This window comes from Carlito syrichta, unplaced genomic scaffold (assembly GCF_000164805.1).
Source record: "Carlito syrichta isolate Samal-C Ts95f unplaced genomic scaffold, Tarsius_syrichta-2.0.1 Scaffold312212, whole genome shotgun sequence".
In the NCBI taxonomy this organism is placed as follows: Eukaryota; Metazoa; Chordata; class Mammalia; order Primates; family Tarsiidae; genus Carlito; species Carlito syrichta.
This window is the reverse complement of record NW_007256308.1, coordinates 8,212-16,856: the sequence shown is the minus strand read 5'-3', so window position 1 is coordinate 16,856 and position 8,645 is coordinate 8,212. Positions and strand designations below refer to the sequence as shown.

Genomic DNA, 8,645 nt, shown 5'->3' with positions numbered 1-8,645 from the left:
ACCCTGCACAATTGCACCAGCTTGTAAGCTATGAATCCTATGCAGAATGAATAGTTTGTAATGACAGACATAGAATTCAGAATGTGAATGACAGATAAACTAATCTTGATCCAAGAGACAGTGGACTCCCAAATAAGAGAGGCCATGAAAACTGGTCACTCTAAGAAAGAACCCAACTGAACTTCTGGAACTGAAGAACTAGCGATAGAAATTTGAAAACACAGAGCAAACCTGGGGACCGAGAGGCCTCTGACATGTAACAGGCGGCCTGGTAACACGAGTCCATGCAAACGGTTGCCAGAGTCGGCAAACTGCTGCTCCCGGAAGTCCTTTGAGGCTGAGGTAACAACGGAGGGACTGGACCAATGCGGCGCCCCTTCGGTTTTTGTTTGGCCTCGCCTTGTTCTTCTCCAACAAGGTTACCTTTGACCCCGGAAGTGAGGTCTTCCGGCTTCCTCCCTCCCCCAACATGGCAGCTGCTGAAGACGAGTTACAGCTGCCGTGGCGCCCGGAGCTGTTCGAAACCGGTAAACAGCTTCCGGAGGATGTAGAAGTAACGGCTGAACCCACTGGTTCCCGGATAGTCCAGAGCAAGGTGTTCAAGGGACTAGACCTCCTTGAGAAGGCTGCCCAAATGTTATGGCAGCTGGACTTGTTCAGCCGAAATGAAGATTTGGAGGAGATTGCCTCCACCCACCTGAAGTACCTGATGGTCCTGATGGTGCCAGCGTTTCAAGGAGCCCTCACCATGAAACAAGTCAACCCCGGCAAGCGTCTAGATCATTTACAGCAGGCTCCAGATCACTTTATAAACTACTTAACTCAGTGCCATTACTATCATGTGGCAGAGTTTGAGCTGCCCCAAACCAGGAACAACTCCGCTGAAAATAACACCGCTAGTTCCTCCATGGCTTATTCTAGCCTCGTTTCTATGGCGTCTCAAAGACAAGCTAAAATACAGATACAAGTAGAAGAAAGATTTGGAGCATAGGATGTCTGCATTGAAATCTGCTGTGGAAAGTGGCCAAGCAGATGATGAGTGGGTTCGTGAATATTATCTCCTTCACCTTCAGAGGTGGATTAGTATCAGCTTAGAAGAGATTGAAAGCATCAACCAGGAGATGAAGATTCTAAAAGAAAAAGACTCTTCAAGAGAGGCTTCAACTTCTCACTTATCCCGTCAAGAGAGGCCACCAATGAAACCCTTCATTCTCACGTGGGACAAGGCTCAAGCCAAAGTATTTGGAGCTGGTTATCCAAGTCTGGCATCTATGACAGTGAGTGACTGGTATGATCAGCATTGGAAATATGGAGCATTACCAGAACAGGGAATAGCCAAGGCAACAACAGAGGAGTTCCAAAAAAGCAGCTCAGCAACAGGAAGATCAAGAACAAAAGGAGGAAGAGGATGATAAGCAAGCACTCCACAGAACTCGGGAGTGGTATGATTGGAAGGACACCCATCCTCGGGGATATGGCAACAGACAGAACAAGGGCTAATCGTCCCGTTATACAACAGGACTACAGGGTGCACGCCTTCCCTGCTAAGGAAAACCATGCAGTCTTCCCCTCCCTGGACTCCTGCTTTAGCTATGTATGATGAAGGCAAAGATGTTAAATCATGCTTTGTGCTCAATCAAGTGTCAAATGATTAAGTGTGTGTTTGTACCCTAGGTGATAAGCCAGTAATTTCGTTTTGGCATTATCATCCTCATCATGGTATATTCTAATTTCTTAAGTGGAAAGAAAAGAACACTGAGACATGGCTCTGTATAATTAATGCCTGTGTGAATTCGCTTTAAAAAATAATAAAAGCCCCTTCTATTGCATGAGCCTTTGCAAGAAAAAAAAAAAGAAAAGAAATTTTAAAACACAGACACAAACCTTAACAGCAGACTTGATCCAGTAGAGGAAAGAATTTTAGTGCTTGAAGACCAATCCCTAGAAGCAACCCATCAGAAAAAAATAAAGAAAAAATAATTTTAAAAAATAAATAAAGCCTTTGAGAGGTATGGGATTATGTAAAGAGACAAAAATTATGTCTTATTCGAATTCCTGAGAGCAAGGAGAAAAAGGGGGCACTTTGGAGGAGTAGTTGCACACATAATATATGAAAACTTCCCACATCTTTCTAGAAAGGTCAACATCCATAAAATAAATCCAGAAAACTCCTCTGAGATACTATATGAGATGACCATCTTTAGGGCACACAGTTGTAGACTATCCAAGGTCAGGACAAAAGAAAAAAAATCTTAAAGGCAGCTAGCTACAGAGGAGGGATAGAACACCTACCAAGAGACCCATCAGAATTACAGCAGCCCTCTTGGCAGAAATCTTTTAAACCAGAAGAGATTGGAGGTCCATTTAACATTTGTTAAGAAAAAAAAAAAAATGCCAGCCAAGAATGTCTTACTGCACCACACTAAACTTTATAAATAAAAGTGAAGTAAAGTTCTTCCGAGAGAAGAAAGTACTAAGGGAATTCATCACTTCTAGACTGACCCTACAAGAAATGTTAAAAGAACTCTAAACATGGAAACATAAGAGGCTACCTACCACAAAAATACAAGTAAGCACACAGCTTACTGACCACATAGATTACCCACAAAACTGAAACCACTAAACATATTTTCATCACTATGACAAGAACAAATCCTTACATATATCTATAGTAATTGTAAATGCTAATTACATTAATGCCCCTGCTGAAAAGACAGAGTGGTAAGCACCTTAAAAAACAAGATCCACCTCTCTGTTGTCTCTAGGAGATCCATCTCCATTCTAATGACACCCATAGGCTAAAGGTAAAGAATGAAGAAAGGTCTACCACGCAAATGGAAAACAAAAAAGAGCATGGGTTGCTATTCTCATATTAGATAAAAAATAATTTACAGCCATAAGAGAAAATAAAGGACAATGAAGGGCACTACATAATGATAAAAGCACAACAAGAAATATCTGTTTTTAATATATACACACCCAATGGTCTCAGATTTGTAAGATAATTGCTATTTAATCTAAGAGAGGACATAGATAGTCACGCAATAATAATGGAGCACTTCAACACTTCACTAACAGGTTTTTAATAAGTCAAGGCAGAAAACTAGCAAAGCAATCTTGAACTTAAACTCCACATTTGACCAATTAGATCTAACAGACATCTACAGAAAACTTTGCCCAAGAACCACAGGCATATTCTTCTCATCCACACATGGATCATATTCTAAGCTAGAACACTTACGTGATCATAAATCAACCTTGCATAGTACCCCAAAATTGAGATCATACCAAGCATATTCTCAGACTAAGAGGAATAAAACTCAAAATCAACACCAAGAGAGCTACTCAAAGACACACAAATACATGGAAATTAAATAACTTGATCTTGAAGAGTTTGGGAATAAACAACAAAATCAAAACAGTAATAAAAAATTTGAAACAAATGAAAAACAAAAAAAAACAAGATAACAAAACCTCTGGGATGCTGCTAGAGGGATGAGGAGAGAAAAAATTATTGTACTGAAGGCCCACACCATGAAAATCAAAAGATCACAAATAAAAAAGCTAATGTCTCACTTAAGGGAACTAAACAAACAAACAAAAAAACAAGAGTAAAGTAAATCCCAAGCTAGCAGAAGAAAAAGAACCACTTTGGAAAAATCTCAGGGTACAAAAATCAAAGTGCAAAAGACAATAACATTCTTATACAACAATAACAAACAGGCAGAGAACCAAATAAAAAGCACAATCCCATTTACAATATCCACAAAAAAATGAAATACCTTGATATCTTCCTAACCAGAGAAGTGAAAGACCTTTCAATGAAAGCTATAAAACATTGCTCAAAGAAATCAAAGATGACACAAACAAATGGAAAAATACTCCATGCTCATGGATTGGAAGAAACAACTTTGTTAAGATGTCCATCCTACCAAAGGCAATACAGATTTAATGCAATACCCATAAATTACCAGCATTGTTTTCCTCAGACCTGGAAACAACAATACAGAAATTCATATGGAATCATAAACAACCACAAATAGCCAAAACAATCCTCAGTAAAAGAAGCAAAGTAGGAGGTATCATGATTCTAGACTTTAAACTTTATACAGTAATCAAAACCGTGTGATATTGATACAAGAACAGGCATATATACCAATGGAACAGGATAGAGATCCTAGAAGCAAAACTTCAGTTTCTCAACCAACTCATCTTCGACAGAGCCTCCACCGACAACCACTGAGGAGAAGGCAACATATTCAGTAAATCGTGCTGGGAAAACTGACTGACCACATGCAGAAGATTAAAACAAGATCCCTACCTATCACCATACACAAAAATCAACTCTATATGAATCAAAGACCTAAACGTAAAACCTCAAAGTATAAGAATCTTAGAAAACTCAGGAGACACCCTTATGGAAATTGGAATTGGCAACCAATTCCTGATCAAAATCCCAAGTGCCTATGCCATAAAAGATAAGATAGACAAGTGGGAACTCATCAGACTGACAAGCTTTTGCAAAACCAAAGGAACCATCAAGAGAACAGGGAGCTTAAAAACTGGGGAAAATATTTGCCAACTGTATGTCTGACAAAGGCCCAACACCTAGGATCTGTGGGGAACTCAAACATGCCAAAAAGAAAAACAAAAATCTCCTATTACAAAGTGGGCAAAAGATATGAATAGACATTTCTCAAAAGAAGACATATGAGCAGCCAACAGATACATAAAAAAATGCTTAGCCTCACTAGTCATCAAAGAAATGCAAATTAAAACCACACTGAGATACCACTTAATTCCAGTCAGTATGGCTATCATCAGTAAATCAAAAAACAACAGATGCTGGAGAGGATGTGGGGGGAAAAGGAACACTTCTACGCTGTTGGTGGGAGTGTAAACTAGTACAACCTCTTTGAAAGACAGATTGGTGATTCCTAAACAAATCTAAAAATCGACCTTCCGTATGACCCAGAAATCCTTCTTCTGGGAATATACCCAGAGGAACTCAAATCATTCTACAAAAAAGATACCTTCACACACGTGTTTACTGCAGCACTATTCACAGTAGAAAAAACATGGAACCAACCATGCTGCCCATTGAAAGTAGACTGAATTTTTGAAATGTGGTACATATACACTATGGAATATTACACAGCCATAAAGAAGGACAAAATTATGAACTTTGCAGCAACCTGGATGAATTTAGAGTCTGTAATACTCAGTGGTCTGTCACAGAAACAAAGAACTGAGTACCACATGTTCTCACTCATAAGCAAACCCTGAACAATTATCATATTATAAGAAAGGGATTGGCAGTAATAGGAAACTGCCAGGGGTGAGAGCAGAGGGCATACTTCATCAATATGGATACCTGATCTCAAACCAGGTGTCATGGGGACCAAATGAGCCCCAAACTTTACCTATACAATGACCATTTGTATACCTAACCCTGAATTGTGCCCCACACCTTTAAAGTTAAAATTCAAAAGAAAAAATAACCAAATTAGGAGACAAACAAAATTAAGACCAAAAAATTATACAAAAGACCAATGAGTCAAAAATCCAGTTATTTGAAAGAATAAACAAGATCAACAGACTTCTGGTCAGATTAATAAATAAATTAGAAAGAGAAAAATCAAATAAAACCCTCAGAAACACAAAAGGTGACATTACAAATGCTCTAGAGTAAATATACAGGATTATCAGAGATTACTATAAACTTTTGCATTCATTCAAGTTGGAAAATCTAGAAGAAATAGATAAATTTCTAGAAACACACAACTTCCCAAGATTGAAACATGAAGCAATTGAAAGCCTGAGCAGATAACTCATGCAATGGAATCAGTAATATATAAAACTTACCTATCTAGCAACCCTATTGCTTGGTGTGTATCCAAAGAAAAAGAAGTTGTTACAAAAAGAAAAAAAAAAAGATATCTACTCTCTCATGTTCATCACAGCAAAATTCAGAATTTCAAAGATGTGAAATCAGCCTAAATGTCCATTAACCAATAAGTGGAAAATGAAAATTATATATATATATATATAAAGGGAACCCAAAGAAACCTGGAATTTATAATTCAAAAATTATGTGTCTACTCTTACATATATAAATTTTACATATTTATTCTTCGTTTGATGCAATACATCCATTGAAATGATTTTTCACTCCTCAAAACAATTTTTGAACTCACCAATTTTGATGTCTTGTAGTCCTGCTTTTTTGTTTGTTTCACCTCTTCCACATTGACAAAATATTTGCATTTGAGGACTTTTTCAACAGGGAAAACAAAGTTGCTCAGGGTGAGACCAGGTGACTAGGGAGGGTGAGGCACCAGGGTCATGCCGTTTAACTCAAAAATAGTTGAACACTCAGCATGGTGTGGGCAAGTGTGCTTGTGAATCACCCACCATGAAATGGGCAGATGCACTGAAAGAATCTCAAAATAATAATGATGATAACAATAATAATTCACTGAAGCCAATTGTAGCCTCTCACAACAAAACTAGCTGGTACACTGACTGATGTCGATGGTTTCCTACAACACGTACCTGGTGGGGGAAGTCTGTACTACAAGGGGCTTGCCCTCCAAAAGATAATTCCAGGTTTTTGGGGAATCCCCCCTCGTATACCACTATGAATACTATTTGGCCATTAACAAAGAAGGAAATGATGCCTTTTGCAGCAGCTTGGATGGAATTGGAGATCATTATCCCAAGTGAAGTAATGCAGAAATTAAAACTCAAATACTGCATCTTCTCACCTATAAGAGGGGACTAAACTAAGGTTCTGAAAAGTTATGTAGAATGGCATAATGGACACTGGAGATTTAGATTGGAGGTCAGGAAATGGGGAAGTAATGAAAAATCACCTATCAGATACAATATACATGAGGACAGGTGACAGGTAAACTTAAAGTCTAGACTTCTTCACCAGTTTATAATTAATCTATGTAACCACAAACCATTTATACCCTAAATGAATTTTTTTTTAAAAAAAGCTACCTACAAAAAAAGTCATGTGGTAACAGTTGAAGTCTACCAGATATACAAAGAAGAGCTGGTGCCAATTATTATTCCAAACAGTTAAGAAGGGGAGACTCCTCCTTAACTAATTCTACAAAGTTAACCTTATCCTGATACAAAATATGGTAAAGGCACAGCAAAGAAAGAAAACTGCAGGCTGATATTTCTGGTGATCATAGATGGAAAAACCCTTAACAAGATGCTGGGAAACAACATCCAACAGCACATTACTAGGATTATTCATTGTGATTAGGTGGGTTTTATTCTTGGGACACAAGGCCGGTTCAACATGTGCAAATCAATAAGTGTAATCCACCACATTAACAGAAGTTAAAACAAGAACCACATGATTATCTCAACAGATGCAGAAAAAGCATTTGATAAAATCCAACACCACTTCATGATAAAAATCTTCAATTCTTTAGGCATTGAAGGAACAATCCTCAAAATCATGAGTCATCTATGAGAAATGCACAGACAACATCGTACTTAATAAGCATAAGTTGGAAGCATTCCCTCACTCTAACAACTGCTATCTAACACAGTACTGGAAATCCTAGCCAGAGCAATCAGACAAGACAAAGAAATAAAAGGTATCTAAATAGGGAAAGAGGAAGTTAAATTATCTCTCTTCAGATAATATGATTCTATATCTAGAAAGCACTAACAATACCACCAAAAGCGTTCTAGCACTCATAAATGACTTAAGTAAAGTCTCAGAAAACAATGTCAACACTCAAAAATCAACTGCATTTATGTGCATCAACAACGTTCAAGCTGAGAGCCACATCAAGAACATAATCCCATAAAGAATAGCCACACATAAACATACACACACACACACACACACAAACACACACACACACAAACACACAAATTCAGACTACATCTAACCAAAGAGATAAAAAATCGTAACAGTGAGAACTGCAAAACACTGCCTAAAGAAATTAAAGATGACACAAACAAAAGGAAAAACATTATTCCAGGCACGTGGATTGGAAGAATCAACATTGTTAAAATGTTCTGCTTTAAGCAATCTACAGAGTCAATTCAATCTTGACCAAATTACCAGCATCATTTTTCACAGATCTAGAAATAACAATACTTAAATTCATATAAAAGAAAAAAGGAGAGCAATCGCCTTGGATCCTCTCCTACTGTGGAAGCTTTTCTGTTCTCTCAATAAAAATTGTACTTAAAAAAAAAAAACCAGCCCTAATTGCCAAAACAATTTTAAGCAAAAAGAACAATGCTGGAAGCATCACATTGCCAGACTTCAAACTTTACAGGACGTCAGTAATCAAAACAGCATGGTACTGGCACAAAGGTAGACTGATAGGCCAATAGAAAAGAATGGAGAACCCAGAAACAAAACCACTGTCTTATAAATGTCTCATCTTAGATGAAGTTAACAGAATAAAACACTGGAGAAAGGACACCTTCTTTAACAAATAGTGCTGGGAAAACTGGCTAACCATATGCAGAAGAACAAAATTGAACTCCTCCTCCTCACCATATACAATAATTAACCCAAGATGTATTAATGACTTAAATGTACAGAGCTAAAATTGCAAAAGTTCTAAAAGAAAGCCTAGAAAACATTCTTCTGGATATCA

At 37.7% G+C, this 8,645-nt stretch overlaps 1 pseudogene; it reads left to right on the top strand.

The window, feature by feature from the left end:
* The first annotated feature begins 469 nt into the window (after positions 1 to 469).
* LOC103272315 lies at positions 470 to 1,500 on the top strand (annotated as a pseudogene).
* Positions 1,501 to 8,645: the final 7,145 nt, after the last annotated feature.